Genomic DNA, 18,949 nt, shown 5'->3' with positions numbered 1-18,949 from the left:
GAGTCCCAGGCTGCTGGAGCGTTCGCAAGGCCCACCTGTGGCCTCGGGAGTGGGGGCAAATGGGCGAAGCCACAAGCAGAGGTCTGGAGGAGGAACAGGTCACGCAAGGCGGAGGTCTGTCCCAGCTAAGGGGAACGCAGAAGCCAGCCAGGACTGACCCAGTGCGAGACCCGGGTGAGTCCCTTTAGGACCCTGAAACATTCCTGGGTTCCACGTCAGGAATGCAGGAGCTCCCAAAGTGAATTTCCTCCGAAGTGACATCATTTCCTAAAAGCCAGTGCTCTGGAGAATGATGGGGCCATTGGGAGATAATCGAGTTCCTCTCTGCAACGCTGGGCTTGAGCAGCTTCCAGATCCACTGTCTTAGGAGCAGAGCTTGCTGAAAAAGAGGGTCTGCTCTCTAGAAGCAAACAGCGGGAGGCCATGCGTGTCTGCTCAGCAATTTTAGGAAACAAGTTCTGGCCACTGATGACACTCACTCTGTGGATTTGTTTCCCCTACCTAGAATGGATCCTTCTGGCTAAAAGTCAAGCCCTTCCCATCCCCAACTTGCACCCCACCCCACCCCCCCAGAAAAAAAGAAAAGGAGAGAGAGGAAAAAAGAAAAAAAAACAAACATAGGCAACAAGTGGATTTACAGGATGCATTTGGCAGCGACCAGAATCTCAAGAAGCTGTCAAAGCAAGCGTCTTTATGGAATAGAGCAGATTCTGCTGGGGCTGGAACAACTCACCAGAATTCTTTTTCCCAAAAGGTCCTGGGAGAGGGAAGCTCTCTAGTTCCTGATGCTCTTTCTTACACCCTTGATAAGATTCAGGCCCTCATTCCCCTCAAGCGTCACCCCACCTGGTCTCCCTTCTCCATCGCTGCGTTCTCTGCCCCCCGCCCGTCACCCTCGGTTGGTGGGGTAGAGCGGGGAGAAGACCCATCCAGGAACTCCTCCACAGCCCACCCCCAAGGCCCCCACGCTGAGCTCTGAAACACCAGGGTAATTTGAACCTGCATCTGTGGATAGCTTCGTCTGTGTTTACAGAGAGAAGACAAGCTGCAAGAAACAGGATTGGATTTGTTATTTGTAAGTCAAACCAGCTGTGATCTCCCGTCTCTGGCTGCTTCCTTTGCAAATGCCAAATGTCACTTGTGGTTGGAGCCCCTTTTCTTCCCAGAGTTGTTTTCCCTTCACGCAGCCAGCTTTCCTCCTGTGCCTCTTCCTCCACCAGCTGCTTCCTGGCAAGGTGTCAGTGCGGGGCACCCCCCACCAGCCCACCCGGAGAGAAGGCTCCAGCCCCAGAGTCACAGCACCTCTTGGAAGCTGCTGAGCTGGGGTAGGGCTGGGGATACCAGGCTGGGGTAGACTGGACCCTCCCCGGAGTCTTCCTTTCCCCTCCATCTTTTAGAAATCAACTTGATGTCTATCTCCATCAAGTTCTGAACCAAGAATCACTTTGGGAGGGAAAAAAAAGACACGCTTGGTCTCATTCTCATCAGAGGCAGCATCAGAGTGACTTTTTGAGTGTTTGGAGACATTTCAAGCAGGTAATACTGAAATTTTCCTACAAAAAGAAAATTTTGCATCTAAGTTAGTCAATATCCATCTTTTCCTCATTTGGGTAGATACTCCTTGGGAATTGGGACCTGGTCATGTTTCCTAAGAAGTCCCATGTGGAAATTTCCATTCAGTAAGTGTCTGTTGAATATCTGCTGTATCTTCAACTTCTGTCCCGAAAGAGCACACAATCTACTTAGACGATGGCAGGAGAAAAGCTTATAGCCGTGTAAAAAGTTTGTTGTATTTCCTTGAACTTTTAACCAAGGGCTGGTTGAAGCTTACAGCAAGCCAAAGGCAATGGGAGTTCAGTGCAGGGATAGTAGGCTGGGGGTGATCAGGGAAATCTTCATCAAAGAGGCAGGATTGGGCAAAAATCCAAAGGCTGGGGGGCAGTGAGGATAATGAAGCAATGTGGAAAATGTGGGGCTGGGTGTTTTGTTAGAAGTTCAACAACAAGCTCCCCCACTGTGCCACCAAAGTGTTGGCCAATTTCTCTGGTGTAAATACTCCCACCATGGCTAGTTGTATGGTCAATTTCAAGGCACTAATGTTGAATTCACTTAATCACTGAACAAAGAGTCAGGAAGAGATACACAGGAGCCATACCATTCAGTGGCATTTTGCCATACAGGTAAAATTGAAGCAAAACATGAGATGAATCAATGCAATAAAAAATTAGGAAGTGGTGGCTTTTGAGTGTTTATTCCCTTTGCTTTTGATATCGCTTATATCATTCGTATGACTAAATTTACAAAAGGTAGTTTTTAATGACAGTTGACCTTAACAATGAGGTCAAAATCTCTGAATACTTAATGGTTGATACTCATGAACCAGTATGGGCCAGCTCCAGCACACCACTGGTACAAAATAGATAGAAGCATGGGATGGAGATTTATACAGAGTGTTTGGTGAATGTTGTACCTAATGGAAAGCTTTTTTTTTTACAGCACTAATGATGATTAGTCTAGCCTTGATGTTCCTGTTCACATTCTATTTTCTTCTGTACGATCTAATCCTAGGGACTCAGATGGCTAGGGATCCCAGCTGCCCACCTCCAGAGCTCCAGAGAAAAATCACACAAATAGATCTTTTGTTGTTGCCGTTTGAGACTCCATGAAAGACTGTTATTGAAACATCATTGGCCAAAAGTCACTTCTTTGAACAAGGAGGCCTTCCCCAGGGAACAAGCCAGAAACTTCTGCTCCTTTTTCTCTTTCCTCCCACGTCTTCCTGTGCTGGACTCTGCTCACAGGTCAGCTGGAAGAAAGGACCACCACAGGGGATCTTTCTGGAAGGAGAGACAGGTCCCGGCAGCCACTTCTCTCCAGGAAGAAGGCTCTCAGACACAACTTGTGCTCACACTGGATTTTCTAGCCCAGTTAACATGACTTTTGGACATCATTATATGACTATTTCCTGGAGAAGGGAATGGCAACCCACTCCAGTATCCTTGCCTGGAGAATTTCATGGACAGAGGAGTCTGTGGGGTTGCAAAGAGTTGGACACGACTGAGTGATTAACACTTTCAGACTTTCATAGACTGTTAAGTTTGGAAATGATGATATTTAAAAGGAAAAAGGAACAGAATGAGTTGGTCTGTTCAGACATTAACCCCACAAGTTGTTTCCATATTCCAATTGCTGAGCAAATCTTCCTTTCCTGAGATGGTATGGGATGTTAATTCCTATATTATTATTTGGAATGATTTGAAATGATTTGGAGTGTTTGACCATGGTGTACTTTAAATCCCACCACTAGAGTCTTCCATTGGAATTCTGAAGGCCTCTCAGCTCAGAACTTGGGCAAACTCCAGGAGATGGTGAGGGACAGGGAAGTCTGGAGTGCTTGAGGTCCATGACATCAGGAAGAATTGAACAGGACTTGGTGACTCAACAACAACAGAATTGAGTTTATAGTCACCAGATGACATTTGCCCTTGCAAATGCTTTAGAATTCTATTTCCCTGCCTGATCTATTTCTCCAGCTGCAATAGTGAGAGACCATTGCCCCAGGTTCTGGAGACTCAGAGAGGAATGGAGTGTAGGTGAGGTGGAGAGGAGTCTGGGACCTGAGCTCCGGGGCAGGTGAGAGGCCCCCACAATAGCCTTAGGAGTGGCCAGTGATGCAGGGGAAACACATGAGAAACAAATAACTGGTAAGAAGCATAGAATGTTCATTTTTCTCTTGGTTTTATTGAGATGGAACTGATGCACAGCACTAAAGACCTACATATATTGAGAAATGATTACCGCCGTAAGTTTAGTTATATAGACACCAAAAAAAGGAGTGGGGGTTCCCTTGTGATGAGAATTTTTAGGATCTACTCTCTTAGCAATTTTCTAACATACCAGAGAGCAGAAGTGTAGGACATACTTAAAGAAAGAGGCTGTGATTTAATTGTGTCAAATCCTGGTGAAAGTTGATATAAGAGAATTGACCTCTGGGTTTGGTAAAGGTTCCTGGTGACTGTGTGTATTAGTCAGAGTTCTTTGGAGAAATAGAACCAATAGGATGTATATGCATATATAGAAAGTGACTTATTTTAAGGCATTGGCTCATACAATTATGGAGGCTGGGAGGTACAAATCTGCAGGGTGAACCAGTGGGCTGGAGACCCAGGAAGAGCTGATGCTGTGGTCCAGATCTGAAGGTCATCTGCTGGAGAATTCCTTCTTGCTCAGGAGAGGTCAATCTTTTGTTCTATTCAGGCCTTCAAGTGATTGGATGAGGCCCACCCACTTACAGAGGGCAATCTGCTTTACTCTATATCCACCGTTTTAAATGCTAATTTCATCCAGAAGCACCCTCACAGAAACACTGAAAATAGTGTTTGACCGAACTATTGGGCACTGTGGCTCAGCTAAGTTGGAATATAAAATTAACCACTGCACTTTGACCACTGGGTACTGTGGCTCGGCTAAGTTGGAATATAAAATTAACCACTACACTTGAGCAGCAGTTTTGGTGAATTAATGAGAGCAAAGGTCTTGTTAGAGGAGGTTCAAGTGATAACGGAAGGAAAGCCATGGGTGGAGACCATTCTCTGAAGAGCTTTCGCTATAAAGGGAAATAGAGAAATGGATCAGTAGGTGGGGAGATGTGGGGTCAAGAAAGGTTTCACTTTTAGAGATGAGATATTACAGAATATTTACATATTGATGAGAATTATCCAGTAGGTACAAAAAAATGATGGAGAAAAGGGAGAGGGCCATTGCTAACAGGAGTTTTTGGTTAGACCAGAGGCAACAAGATCCTATGTACAGCTGGGAGTGGCCTTAGGGCAGATTTGATGGCAGGAACATGTAGAAGGTCTACTCTGATTGCTTTAGTTTTCTCTGTGAAATAAAAGAATTATTATTTATGAATGGGATGGGAGAAGGGGCTCTTGTAGTACAGAACTTGATAGCAGACAATGGGTTGCAAGCTCAGGAAAATGACGGATGTTTGAGACTGATTAAACAAAACTTTCACTGCTGCAGCCTTTCTCAAAGGGAGGAGAGGGAGGCCAGAGAGAGAAGGTGAAGGCAAGGTCAAGCATTTCTCCTTATTGTGGAGAAAACCTTGAGTTTGTTGGAAGGCAGAGAGGAGGGACAGATAGAGAGTCAGAGAAACACAGCCAGAGACAGAGATGGAGAGAGACAAAGAGAGACAGAGACAGAGACTCTGTAGGAGGACAGTCAGTTACACAAGGTCTCAGATAGCTGAGGACCATTCCTGCTCACCTTTGTAGTCAATGGGCAGCTTGCCAAATACCCTATTTATTATAGGTTCTTAAACACATAAGCAAATGGTTAGATTTGTTTTCTTCACTTAACAAGTGATAAGGAAGAAATTTTTTTTGATCCCACATTATTTAATTATCTCCTGCCATGTATCAATGGCTATGAACTTGAGGGAGTTCTAGAACTCAATTAAAATTTTTTTTATTCTAGTTTATCCATCACTCACTGAACTCTGTTTTTAGTCTTTTGGGATTTTTTTTTAAAGCGTAGGCTAACAGGAAATTCTTCTGTAATTTTTAGGTTTCAATAGAGGCTCAAAATGTGCCTAAGAGAAGATGGGGAAAGATGTAGGTAGGTTGGGAGATTTACTGTGGAAAGAAAGATAGGGCTGCAATTTTTAGAATGATCTCCCCTTGCTGAATCCACTCAACATTTTCAAATCTCCATTTGACTTGTCTTAGCAGTGATGGGAGTTAATGACTCCTCCATCCCTGCAGGCTCACAATCATCTACTTTGTCCTTAAATGTCAGATCCCCAAAGCTATTCCTTTAGGCTTCCTCCGCTTCTTAACATAGACTCCTTCACTAGACAGACTTCTCCGCACAAGTGCGTTCCATAGGCAGACCTCTCTGTGGACCTTTAGACCCACACATTCAGATGCCTACTTGGTATTCCTCTAGAGGTCTCCAAAGCACCTCAAATGCAAGCCTCAGGACCAGCCTGATGACCCAAGCTACACTCATGAGTCCCTCTTGTGCCACTACATCTCGTTGCAATTACATGTACGCCTGCGATGGCTATGATTAGCCTGGACCACCTACAGAAAGAGGGCTTGTTGATCTGTGAGTCACTAGCTCTGACTCTGGGGCTTGGCAAGGGCAGACAGTTGGATGGATGAATAAATAAACGAATGAATTCTCTTCCATCCATGAAACACCCTGTGATTTTTCAGTTCCAACAAAAGTAAAGAGTACTGTTTGGTGTCCCTCCTCACCATGGCACTGAAATTATTGCCATCAAAGTCATCACTACTGCTGAGTAGCCAAATGTGTAGACACTTTGGTCTCATCTCAGGAGCCCTCTCATGTGACATGATTTATCCTTCCTCTTTGGTTTCATGACATTGTTCACTGTGGGTTTTCTGTCATTGGAGACTCATTTTTTTTCAGTTCAGTTCAGTTGCTCAGTCACGTCCAACTCTTTGCAACCCCATTGCCTGCAGAATGCTAGGCCTCCCTGCCCATCACCAATTCCTGGAGCTTGCTCAAACTCATGTCCATCAAGTCGGTGATGCCATCCAATCATCTCATCCTCTGTCATCCCCTTCTCCTCCTGCCTTCAATCTTTCCCAGCATCAGGGTCTTTAAATGAGTCAGTTCTTCGCATCAGGTGACCAAAGTATTGGAGTTTCAGCTTCAGCATCAGCCCTTCCAGTGAACATTCAGGACTGATTTCCTTTAGGATGGACTGGTTTGATCTCCTTGCCATCCAAGGGACTCTCAAGAGTCTTCTCCAACACCACAGTTCAAAGCATCAATTATTCGGCGCTCATTTTCTTTATAGTCCAACTCTCACATCCATACATGACTACTGGAAAAACCATAGCCTTGACTAGCTGGACCTTTGTCGCAAAGTAATGTCTCTGTTTTTTAATTTTCTGTCTAGTTTGGTCATAGCTTTTCTTCTAGGTTGGTCTAGGTTGTCTTTTTTTTTAATGTATTTTATTTTGACTTTACTGAAGTATAATTGCTTTGAGGAGTACTGGTTAGACATGTTGTAGGACGCCTTTCTGTCAGATTTTGTTCAGTGTTTTTCTTGTGATTAGACCCTGGGTTTGGCTTGGGGTAGGAGACTATAAGCAGACTCCATGGTCATCGCATCTTATCAAACGTATCATCAAAATGATCTGTCACCATTGATGAAGACCTTGATCACCCAGCTCGAGATGGTGTTTGTCTGCCTCTCCACCATGAAGTTAAGCTTTCATTTTCCCCTCTGTATACTGTAGTCTTTGGAAAGAAGTCACTATGCATGGATCACACTTCAGGAGTGGGAGTTATGTTCTTTCTCCTTGAGGCCACATGGAGTACTTACTTTAAAAAATTGTTTTGAATTCTTGTCTCTTTTTTGAATGAATTTGTCTCATCTTAGTTATTTATTTAGTCATTTGTTTATATCAGTATGGATTCATGGGTATTTCTTTGATGTTTCAGGTTATAATTCAATACTACTTTATTTTACAGTTCAACTTGTTCCAGCTTTGGCCATTGGGAGCTCTTTCAGTTGGTTACTGTGTCTCTTTGACACATTCCCATCAATCATCAATGTGTGTGTGTATGTGTGTGCGCACATTTTCCTGAGCACTTTTAAACTTCCTGGCATTAAAAGATGCTCCACACTGGCAGAGGAATGGATAAAGAAAATGTGGTATATGTAATACAATGGAATATTACTCAGTCATAAAAAGAATGAAATAATACCATCTGCAGCAGCATGAATGGACCTAGAGATTATCATACTAAGTGAAATGAGTCAGAAAGAAATACCATACCGTATGCTATCAGTCACATGTGTAACCTATGCAATCTTTGTGCAATAAAGTTCTGTGAGTTTTGACCAATGCATAATGGCATGTATCCAGCATTACAGTATCATAAGAATAGTTTCATAGCTTACAAATCCCCTCTGCTTCACCTATTCAACTGTCCCTATCTCCCTGAATCCACTTATATTCTTACTGTCTCTATAGTTTTACCTTATACAGAATGTCATGTAATTGAATGATACAGCTTTTTAGGCCTTCTTAGTGAGAAGCGTTAAGGGCATCTATGTCTTTTTGGGCCTCATTACTAATTTTTTAAAGTCACAGAATAACATTCCATGATATATGTGGACCACAGTTCATCAGTTCAGCATGCCGAAGAATGTCTTGGTTGCTTCCAGTTTTTGGCAATTGCAACAAGGCTGCTAACATTTTCACATGCAGGTTTTCTGTGTGGACATATGTTTTCAAATCAGGTCAGCAATTGCAAGATGCATGGTGATGAAGAAAGATTTCCAGCCCAGCAGGTAACTTTCAAACAAACAAACAAACAAAAAGCCTGGGTCTCCAGCTCAGCTTCTTACAAATGGTTAGTTTCCTGGGACTCTAAACCAGCTTCAGAGAGTATATTCAATCCCAAAAATAAATATCTGCTCCTAAACATGCTTCAAAGGACTGCCATATGGATCATTCAGCCAGGGATGAAGATAAAGTCTTCAAGGACGTTCCCTTAGGGTCCTGAGTAAGAGGTCTGGGGGTCCAGCGATGAATCTGATCTTATCTGAGTCATGGCACCATGACTGTTAAAGGAAAAATAAAAAACCAAAACACTTGTTAAAGATGGCAAGGAAGACTTTATTCAAGGCAGGTAATGGAATGGGGCTTTGATGGTAGGGAAGAGAGATTAGAATCAAACCTGAATACAGTAAAGAAAGGTGGGGATTTGTAGCCAAGAAGCAGGATGGGAGGTTGGTGGATGGAGAATTACTAAGAGACGGGTTAATTCTTTGCTAAACTTAACTGACAGGAGTTTTGTTTAGGGCCCAAAGTCAGAAACGAGACTCCGAGGAGGCTGATTCAAGTTTGGTGAAGGAGAGAGTCTTTGTTATGTAAACCAGCAAATAAAGGCATACTAATTTACTAATAATGCACGTGCATGTGTATTATTTATTTGCTGCTGTGGCTGGGTTTTCTCCAGCTCCAGCGAGCCGGGTCTCCTCTTCACTGAGCAGCACAGGCTCCAAGAGCCACGGGCTTCAGGAGTCTCGGCCCGTGGGCTCAGGACTTGCGGTTCCCAGGCTCTGGCGCACAGCCTCAATAGCTGTGCTGCTTCAAGGCATATGGGATCTTCCCGGATCAGGGATGGAGCCCGTGTCTCCTGCCTTGGCAGGTGGATTCTTTACCACTGAGCCACCAGGGAAGCCCTTTCAGATGAATCTGGCGACGTAGGTGAGACCAGGATGTTAGGAAACGTGGAAGCAGCAACGTGAAGTCTGCCCAAAGGAGTCAGGAGTGACTTCAGAGAGGAGGTAGTGGAAGCTTGAACTGACGTTGCAGGAGGAGACAGTGTTTGTCTCATACAGGAAGGAACCATGCATTTCAGGCAAACGGGAGGAGAGTTTACTGGACTGGAGTAGGGCTCGGCGTGTGGTGGAGGGAGATGACGCTGGGAAGTGAGTTTGGATAAGTCAAGATGGGGGACTTCTGCCAAAAGAGAGACAAGGATGCCACGTATAAGAGTTCAGGTTGTACCCTGCAGGTGGAGGACCAGGGAGCCTTGGGACAAACAGCATCTTCACCAACTGGGAGCTTGTTAGACATGCAGACCCTGGGGCTCCACTCCAGACCTACTGAACCAGAATTGGCACCTTAACAAGATCCCAGGGTCTTCCTAAACACCTCAAGGTTTGAGAAGCACTTCTATAGAGACCTCTGGGCAGAGATTACAGTGGCAACATTGGCATTTTGATAGACCCTTTTTTCTGTGCTAATACGGTTTTCTACTGAAAAAATTTCCAGTGTCTTGTCTGAGAGCATTGGCCTGGCAGCCACATTTCAGGAGGAACTGGGGGTGGCTGCTGTGAGTCTGAAGGTCAGTATTTGGACTTTAGCTTAGTCTGTTTTTTGGCATCATGCCTCATTCTTGCCATTTGGGCATGATTTTGGTCAATCTGGACTTTCTCCTGAGAATAAAATTCCAGTTTCTTGAAGGAAGTGAGTGTGGATATTGTTTGGTAGGGAATCTGAGGGTCTGAATGTCCTACATGTTGTTTATTTATCAATCCCCTTACTTTCAGCCCCATGTTACATGGTCTCTGGTATTTTCAGGTATGGTAGGATAAACTGGCTTATTTCTCAAAGGTACTACTTACTGCCAGGGATCGCATCTTTCTCTGCTCTGCTAAGAGAGGCAATAGGCTTTATATACACACAGTTTTCTAAAAGTCTCCTGAAACCTCTGAGACTATTATTGTCTGTCCTATTTGTACTTGAAGATTTAATTCCTTAAACAACTACTGAGATGAGCTGAGATAAAGAGGAGCTTCTTCCAGTGTCACCGAAACTTTTTGAAATTATGCTTTAATGTCTTTTTTTTTTTTTTAGTAACTTAAAAAATTAGCTCTCTGCATGTAATAAAATGTACCCATTCTAAGCACACCCTTTGATGAGTTTTATCTCCAGCCAAGATATCCATTTCCATCAGCCCATGCACTTCCTTCCTGTGGCTGGCAGCTACTAAAAAGGCCTATTGATGTCTACCTCCTAGCAGACATTCCCGTGTCACCTCCTCCCCTCGGGTGTGAGGTGTATCCAGGGACTTCGTTCTAATGAACAGGCAAAGGTGATGGAACGTTGCCTCTGAGATTAGGTTACAGAATGGTGGCTTCCATCTCGCTGGTATTCCCACGCTCTCTTGCCCTCTTGCTTGTTTATTCTGACAGAGCCAACTTCAGTCATGTGAGCACCCCCGTGGAGAGGCCCACAGGCCCCCAAAATCGGAGGCGTTCTCTGGCCAACAGCTCAGGAGGAAGAGAGGCCCTGCCTCCAACAGCCTGCAAGAAACCGGATCCTGTCGACAGCAACTTGAGTGGGCTAGGAAGCAGGCCCCGCCTGGCTGAGCCTTCAGAGGAGGGCAGCCTCAGCTGAACCACGACTGAAGACTTGTGAAACGCCCAGGGCCAGACCCTGAGAGATGAGAACTAGTAAATACTAGTGTTTATTATGAAGCACTGCTGCTGCTGCTAAGTCACTTCAGTCGTGTCCGACCCTGTGCGACCCCATACACAGCAGCCCACCAGGCTCCGCCGTCCCTGGGATTCTCCAGGCAAGAGCACTGGAGTGGGCTGCCATTGCCTTCTCCAGTGCGTGAGAGTGAAAAGTGAAAGTGAACTCGCTCAGTCATGTCCGACGCTTTGCGACCCCATGGGCTGCAGCCCACCAGGCTCCTCCGTCCGTGGGATTCTCCAGGCAAGAGTCCTGGAGTGGGGTGCCATTGCCTTCTCCATTATGAAGCGCTAGATAACTCATACACCTCCTGACCCTCTGTGGTCAACCTCTCCCAGCCTCCAATTCCGGTATCCACGCATCAGCTGACCACCCTGTCATTATAGATTTGTCTTCCTTTTCTGGAATGTCAAATGACATATATATATATATATATATATATATATATATATACATATATATATCTTTTTTTGGGGGGGAGGGGGCTGCACTGGGTCTTTGCTGCTGGCGGAGCCTTTCTCTAGTTTTGGCAAGCGGGGGCTGCTATCTAGCTGTGTGCGCGGGCTTCTCATTGCAGTGGCCTCCCTTATTGTAGAGCATGGGCTCAGAGTGCAGGCTCAGTATCTGTAGGGCACTTATATTTGGGCTTCGCTGCCCATGACTTGTGGGATCTTCCTGGACCAAGAATCAAAACGGTGTCCCCTGCATTGTGAGGCAGATTCTTAACCACTGGCCCACCAGGGAAGCCCAATATACATATATCTTTTGCACATATGATTTACCCATGTTGTTACATATGTTAGATACTGGCTCATGTTTATTGCTGAGTAATATTCCAGTGTGTGGATATACCCAAAATATTTTACTTATTCACCTATTGATGGATGTTTGTATTGTTTCCAGTATTTGGTTATTATGAATGAGACCTCTACTATTATCCTTGCATAATCTGTGTGTGAAATATGCCTTATTTCTCTTGGGTAAATATGTTGGAACAGAATTGCTGGGTCATATGGTAAGTGTAGGCTTATATGTTAATCTTTTAAAGAAACTGTCAAATTGTTTTCTAAAGTGTTTGTACTGTTACCAAGATTTCTCATTCTTTTGACTTTTCAGCAGTTGACAGGGATGTACCTTGATGTGGCTTTCTTTGTATATACCCTGCTTAATGTTGTCGAAACTCTTGACTTTATATGATAATGATTTTCTCTTAATTTGGAAAACTTCACTACTATTTCTTTAAATATTTTTTATTTCTCTCTGAGACTCTAATTATGCATACATTGGATTGTTTGCTATTTTTTCACAGATTAATTTCTAATGGTTTACCTTCTCTGTACAAATTTTCTGTTTGTTCACTCATTAGAACCACATTTTCCTTTAATTGTTAGTACTTATTTTCCTTGAATAATTCGAACACATTCATAAAAGTGATTTGAACTCTTTGCCAAATTCAAAATTTTGGTCCACGTGTAGTTATTTTCTGTTGACTGCTTCGCTTTCTTATTTCTTTGCATATCTAATTTTGGCTGAAAATTGAGTAGAGTGGGTAAAATGTAGTAATTCTGTATTCTGCTACCTTCTAAGAGTTTTGTTGCTATTGTTGTTCTAGAATACAGTAAATTGCCTCGAATCAAACCAGAAATGCTGCCTCCTTTGTGCTGTGAAGGAGCTAATATACGTGCTCATTTCTTCCAGTTTCTGGTTGCTTTGTATTTTGGACCTGGCCTCCTGGGGGGAGGTTGGGGGGGCTCTTTTTCCTAGGTTCCTCGCTCTCCCACCCCACACATGCATAGTTCTGTGGTCGCTGAAGCATCATGGCATAGTTTGCATACAAACTTTTATTCTCACACTTTCCACAATTCTCTTGCTCCCAGGATTTTGATCCTAAATTTCCACTGCTCTGCCATCCCTAAACTCTTTAGACCCCTGACACTTTGAGTTGGTAAGACTAATGTTTTTTCACGTCCATAGTTATAAAGGTTGTGAAGTACTGTCAAAAGTACTTTATTTTTGGGAAGACAAAAATAGAACAACAAGATACAAACCCAAAACCCATCAACTTGTAATTCTTACTTGGAGCAAGTATAATCTTTCAAGATTTATTTATAATCTTATAGTTATTTATAATAAATTATTTATGTATAATCTTCTGGTTACTGAAATAACCAGTTACTTCAAATAGTTGATTATTTAAAAAAATAATTTGCCCATACTTTGTAATTATTATTATCTAGGAAAGGACTTACCATCTACTTTACTCCACCATTATTGGAAGCAGAAATTAGTGGAGATTTTAGGTGTTCCTGAGGATAGCTTATGTGCATAGAAAGATTATTTGCAGGTTGTTAACATTAATATTTGATTTATTAAAATTGCAAACAAAAACCCAGATTTTCCTTAATCCTTTAAGTTCAACTTACAAACCTTATAAAGTTAGTAAAGTACAAACATTTTAAATTTTCCTTTGATTAAAGTTTACTTAATGCAGGGTGAATAGAACATATCCCCTTAAACATTTAGTCCCATTTACAGCTCAGTTAATTAAATTCCTTCAATCATTAAAGCTGTATTTGTAAGTTTAACATAGTTGATTTTCTTTTCAGCACTTCAAATGCCTCTAAAAAGCATTACCTTCCCAAGTACCTGAACAAGCATATTAAGTCTGATAGAACAAACTGATAAATATAGCAAATCTTTAAAAACATTCCAGTGCTGTTAAAAAATCCAGTTGAAGTCTCTATACCTTTCAGTTTACAACTATAAATCAGTTACTCAATTGCATGTTGTAAAATGGAATCACAACTATAATCTGCTAAATTCTCTCTATGCCAAAACTCTTAATCCTACAATCACTGTAAACTCCACACACACACAGATTGTTCCAGTGATACTAGAACCTATTTTCGAATGTAAACACAGAAGTGTTGATCTTGGAGGGAGAGTGGTGAGCAACCCTGGAGAGAGAACTTACTTCCCTGCCCAGGAATTAAACCTGGGTAACCTGGATGAAAACCAGGAGTCCTAGCCACTAGACCACCAGGGGCTACAGGCTAGAAGCAAAGTGACCCTGGCTCTTGCCCCTGTTTGAAAGCCAGACTATTTCCAGGGATCAAAAAACTGTAAAAACACATACAAAGTTTGTTACTAGAGCCCAGCACAACGCATGGGAGAGCACACAGGAAAACAGTTTGTTTATCCAACTCAGAAGCAGAGCAGGATACACTCGGAGAGAAAGGGTATGGGCATCCTCTCTAATGAGGCCAGTACATCAGACACTAGGCGCGTGCACACACACACACACACACACACACACACACACACGAGTGCGGGCGTCTCGAGCCCGGAGGAGTGCAGCTGGAGGTGACGTGAATCACCCACACAGGGCAGACCTTTTGGTATTTACCTTTGGCCGACTACCTTGTTTCCTTCCTCACACCTGACTGGTCCATGATCCTGCCCAAGATGCGTGCGCAACTGTTTGCTAAGACGGATCCCACTATAGAGGCTTATGGGTCCATGTCTGCGCTTATTATGGGGTGGGGCCCCCCTTCCTTTTTGACCCCCAGGAAGCCGTCTTGCGCATGGGCAGACAGGGACGTCTTCCTTGACCTCCGGAGTAGGCACCTTATCTCTTTGCTTTAGCAGGGCTCAGCTTTACCACTAGCTTTGTCCTTGGAGTGTCTGGATGAGAACAAAGGCTCAGTTTTACTCCACTTGACTGACCACCAGGTGCCTGGGCCAGAGGCCTACTGTCTCCTACCTCGGTATTAATGTGAGAGTTTATTTACTCATCTCTGTATTTGGTTCTCAACCTCTCTATGGTTAAAAAGACACCTGTGAAAGAAAAACGTATGCTATTACTAGCCAATCAGAGTTATTAACCCAGTCAGATTGCAGGAGACATTTCAGCAGACTATAGTTTCTCCTGGGACAGAGATTCTTTTCTAGACACTAGATCTTATTCTCCTGGAGCCATGAGCCCCCCACACACAATTTTTTGAGAGTCACAAGAGAACAGGGACTCTGAGTTCATATCCTCTGGAAGGGATTGATCTCTTCTGAGTTTGAAATCTGCCCTTAATTAACCCTACTGTTTGACATGAAGTCTGCTGCCTGCTACATGGTTTGTTTCAAATACAGTTACGTTCAATAATTCTATTTCCAGCCCGATTCTACTAATATTCTGAATCTGTATGTTCTGGCCACCCCTTGATAGCTATGTAATGACATCGTCCTGAATTCAGCATACACTTCCTGTTTGATTCAAACTCCCAGGACTGAAGTCATCCTCACTACAGTAGAGAATATTACAGGAACATCCATCACCCAGCTTCCTCAGATCTTGACCTTTTGTGGGTGTTTACCTCAGGTTTTAAAAACCATGAGAACATTTTTGATGCAGCTGAAGCCTCCTGACTTTACTTTCTCCCTGCCCAGAGGCAGGCACACTCTCCTGGCTTTTGCGTTTAGGATTTCCAAGCACCTTTTGACTCAACCATAATGTGAATTTACTAATAAAATGTACTGTGTGGTCTCAAATTGTATGTAATATTATCTTGTGTATCATTGTGCAGCTTTCTTTTTTGTTAATCAGCGTTATGTTTTTGAGAGCGACTAATGTGAATATGTGGAGCTTCAGTTAATTTAACTGCTGTATAACAGTTCAATACATATATTGCAATTTATTTTTCTGTTCATCTGGTTGATAGATATTTACTTTTTTCCAAATTTTTGCTATTATTATTGTTGTTGTAATTAATGTTTTTGTATGTCTGTGTATATACATATGTGTGTGAGAGTTTCCTTAGAATATATATACACAATGGAATTTCTGAGTTGAAGACCTACATTATTATTATTAAATATCTTTTAATATTTGGAAATATTATTGGAAATAATTATTTTGGAAATTAGTTTGGAAATATTATTTTCCAAATGATGTCACGTTTTGTTAGATGATCAGTCTTTATTCATGCATAATGCCATCTCCATTGTATATTGAGTTTCCTAGGTTGTATGAGTCTGCTTTTGGACTCTCTAAATGGACTACTATCTGTGTGTATACACCTGTGTGTGTATAATCCCTAAGGCAATATTTCTTTTAATTACTATAGATTTGTATTTATTTATTTGTGATCCACTGTTCCTTATGTAAACTTAACATCTGCTTATCTGCTTATTGCAAAAAATTATATTAGAATATTGACTGAAATTGTATTCAATTTATAGATTTTGGTAGAATTAGCATCTTGATAATATTATCTTTTATCCATGAACTTGGCATTTATTTCTTAGTGTTTATTATATCCTTTTTTAATGTTTCATAATTTTCTAATAAATATGTCTTATACATTTTTGCTGCATTTACATAATTATATATTCCACTATTTATATAAACTATTTATACATAGATTTCTCTGGTTTTCATTGCTGTTGTGAATAGGATCTATTTTTCTATTATAATCTCTGGTAGTTGCCAGTAGAAATATAAATTATTAGTTTTAAAATGTTACTGATATTTCTAATCAGTTGTAACAATTTTAGAAGTCTTAGATTGGCTCTCCATGTAGAAAACCATCAACTGGGAATAAAGACAGTTTTACATTTTCTTTTCCAACTATTACTAGTTTTATTCTTCTCTCTCATTGTATTACCCACGACTTCCTCTGTAGTGTTAAATCCAGGTGATGATGGTAGAGATCCTGTCTCACTCCTGAATTATTGTTTATGCTTCTCAAGTTGTGCCATTAATTATGATGTTTAATAGGTTTTCTTGATAACATTTAATAATATAGATTATGAAATTAAGGAAATAATTTCCTATTCCCAATTTTTTTACAGCATGAGTAGGTATTGACTTTTATCAAATATCTTTTCAGCATCCCTTGAACTAATCAACTTTTCTGTTTTAATCAATTAATGTGATTTATTACACTAGTAGTCTTCAGATGTCAAATCATACTTTCACTTCATTTGGCATTAAGAGTATACTATTCCAAAGTAAAGGTTTCCCCAGTGGCTCAGTGGTAAAGAATCTGCCTCCAAAGCAGGAGCCACAGAAGATACAGTTTCGATCCCTGGGTTAGGAAGATTCCCCTGGAGAAGGGCATGGCAACCCACTCCAGTATTCTTGCCTGGAGAAGTCCATGGACAAAGAAGCCTGGCAGGCTACAGTCTATAGGGTCGCAAGGAGTCAGACACGACTGAAGCAACTTAGTACACACACACTCATTCCGAAGTCAGACTACATTACAGGGTTTCCCTTCTCTTTTCTTTTAAATATTTTTGTAAACAAATCCCTTGAATGTTTTGGAAAATTTCATCCATAAAACACTTGAGACTTGTGCCTCTTGGAAGGCTTTTGATTACCAATTCAATTTCTTTAAACTTTTGTTTTTTTGTGTATTAAGGCATTCTATTTCTTCTTAAGTCAATTTTGGTAATTAATTTTCTAGACATTTATAAATTCATTAAAATTTTCAAATCTATTAGCAAGGAATTCATATTAGTGATTTTTTAAAAACTATTATTCTGAGATTGTATCTCTCTTTTTGTTCTAAATATTGCTGATTTGTCTTTTCTCTTTTTTCTTGATTATTCATACTATAGATTTATTTTATTAATATTTACAAAGCCCATTTTCAATGCTGTTGCTACTATATTTCTTGGTGTTCTATTAGCTCCTAACCTTATCCTTTTCTTCCTTCTATTTTCTTTGATATATATCATCATTCCTTTGATGATTAGTATTCTGTCTTGCTTTGTGAGTTTCTAATTATCTTTTTATCTTAAATTTTTTTTACAGAGTGGCTTTAAAACTATAATTTCAGTCTAACTCATCTCACTAGTTTTCATTGTGTGCCATTTTAATCATTATCCATTTGAAGTAGTTAACTGTTCCATTTTAATTTTGTCTTTGTTCCATGAGTTATTTAGGATTTCATTAAAAGATTTCCAAACATACAGAATTCCCTGATGGCCTTGTGGTTAGGATCCCAGGGTTTCACTGCCATGGTCTTGGTTCAATCCCAGGTCGGGGAACTGAGATCCTACAAGCTGCATGGCAAAAAAAAAAGTCCAAACATACACATCTTATTCTTGCTTTCTATTCTATTAATAATTGGACCAAGATCAGAGAACATGGTTTGTCATATGTATCCTTTGAAATCACTTGAAGCTATCTTTGAAATCACAGATATATTCAATTTTTATAAAATTTTTACCTGGAATAAAAATCATATCTCCATGCTGAGGGTAGAGAAGTCTCTTTTATATGAAAATGTGCTCCAAAGAAAGTTGACTCAAATAGCTGAGATGACAGTTTTTGTAATTATTGAAAATTGGGACTTTTCTCTACCATCTATTTTTTCTTTTTATCTTCCCTATTTTTCTTTTTCTGCACTCCCTATTTCCTTCCTTTGAAGTATTAATGAATTTTTCTATATTTCCTTTTTTTCCTTTCTCAGATTGGAAACTCTAGGTGTCACTTCTGTTCTTTTGAAACAGTCATACTTAAGTATACATTGTTTTTGTATACTTTTGTACACATTTTTAGGTGCTTCCCTGGTGGCTCAGATGGTAAAGAATCTGCCTGCAATGCAAGAGACCAGGGCTTGATTCCTGGGTTGGGAGGACCCCCTGGAGAAGGAAGTGGCAACCCACTCCAGTATTCTTGCCTGGAGAATTCCATGGACAGAGGCACCTGGCGGGCTAAAGCTCATGAGGTCGCAAAGAGTTGGACTCAGCTGAGTGGCTAACACTTCCACTTTCACTTTCATAGATTTTTTTGTAACAAAGTCTACTTAGTGGGTCTTTGCTCTTCTCAAACATGACAGAGAGTTTATCAAATGTTGACAACTTTTATGAAAGAATAATCCTCTCTCCTGCCTCGCTGTCCCATGGTCTTA

The sequence above is a fragment of the Odocoileus virginianus genome, chromosome 32 (genome assembly GCF_023699985.2).
Source record: "Odocoileus virginianus isolate 20LAN1187 ecotype Illinois chromosome 32, Ovbor_1.2, whole genome shotgun sequence".
In the NCBI taxonomy this organism is placed as follows: Eukaryota; Metazoa; Chordata; class Mammalia; order Artiodactyla; family Cervidae; genus Odocoileus; species Odocoileus virginianus.
Note: the sequence above shows the minus strand (reverse complement) of the source record.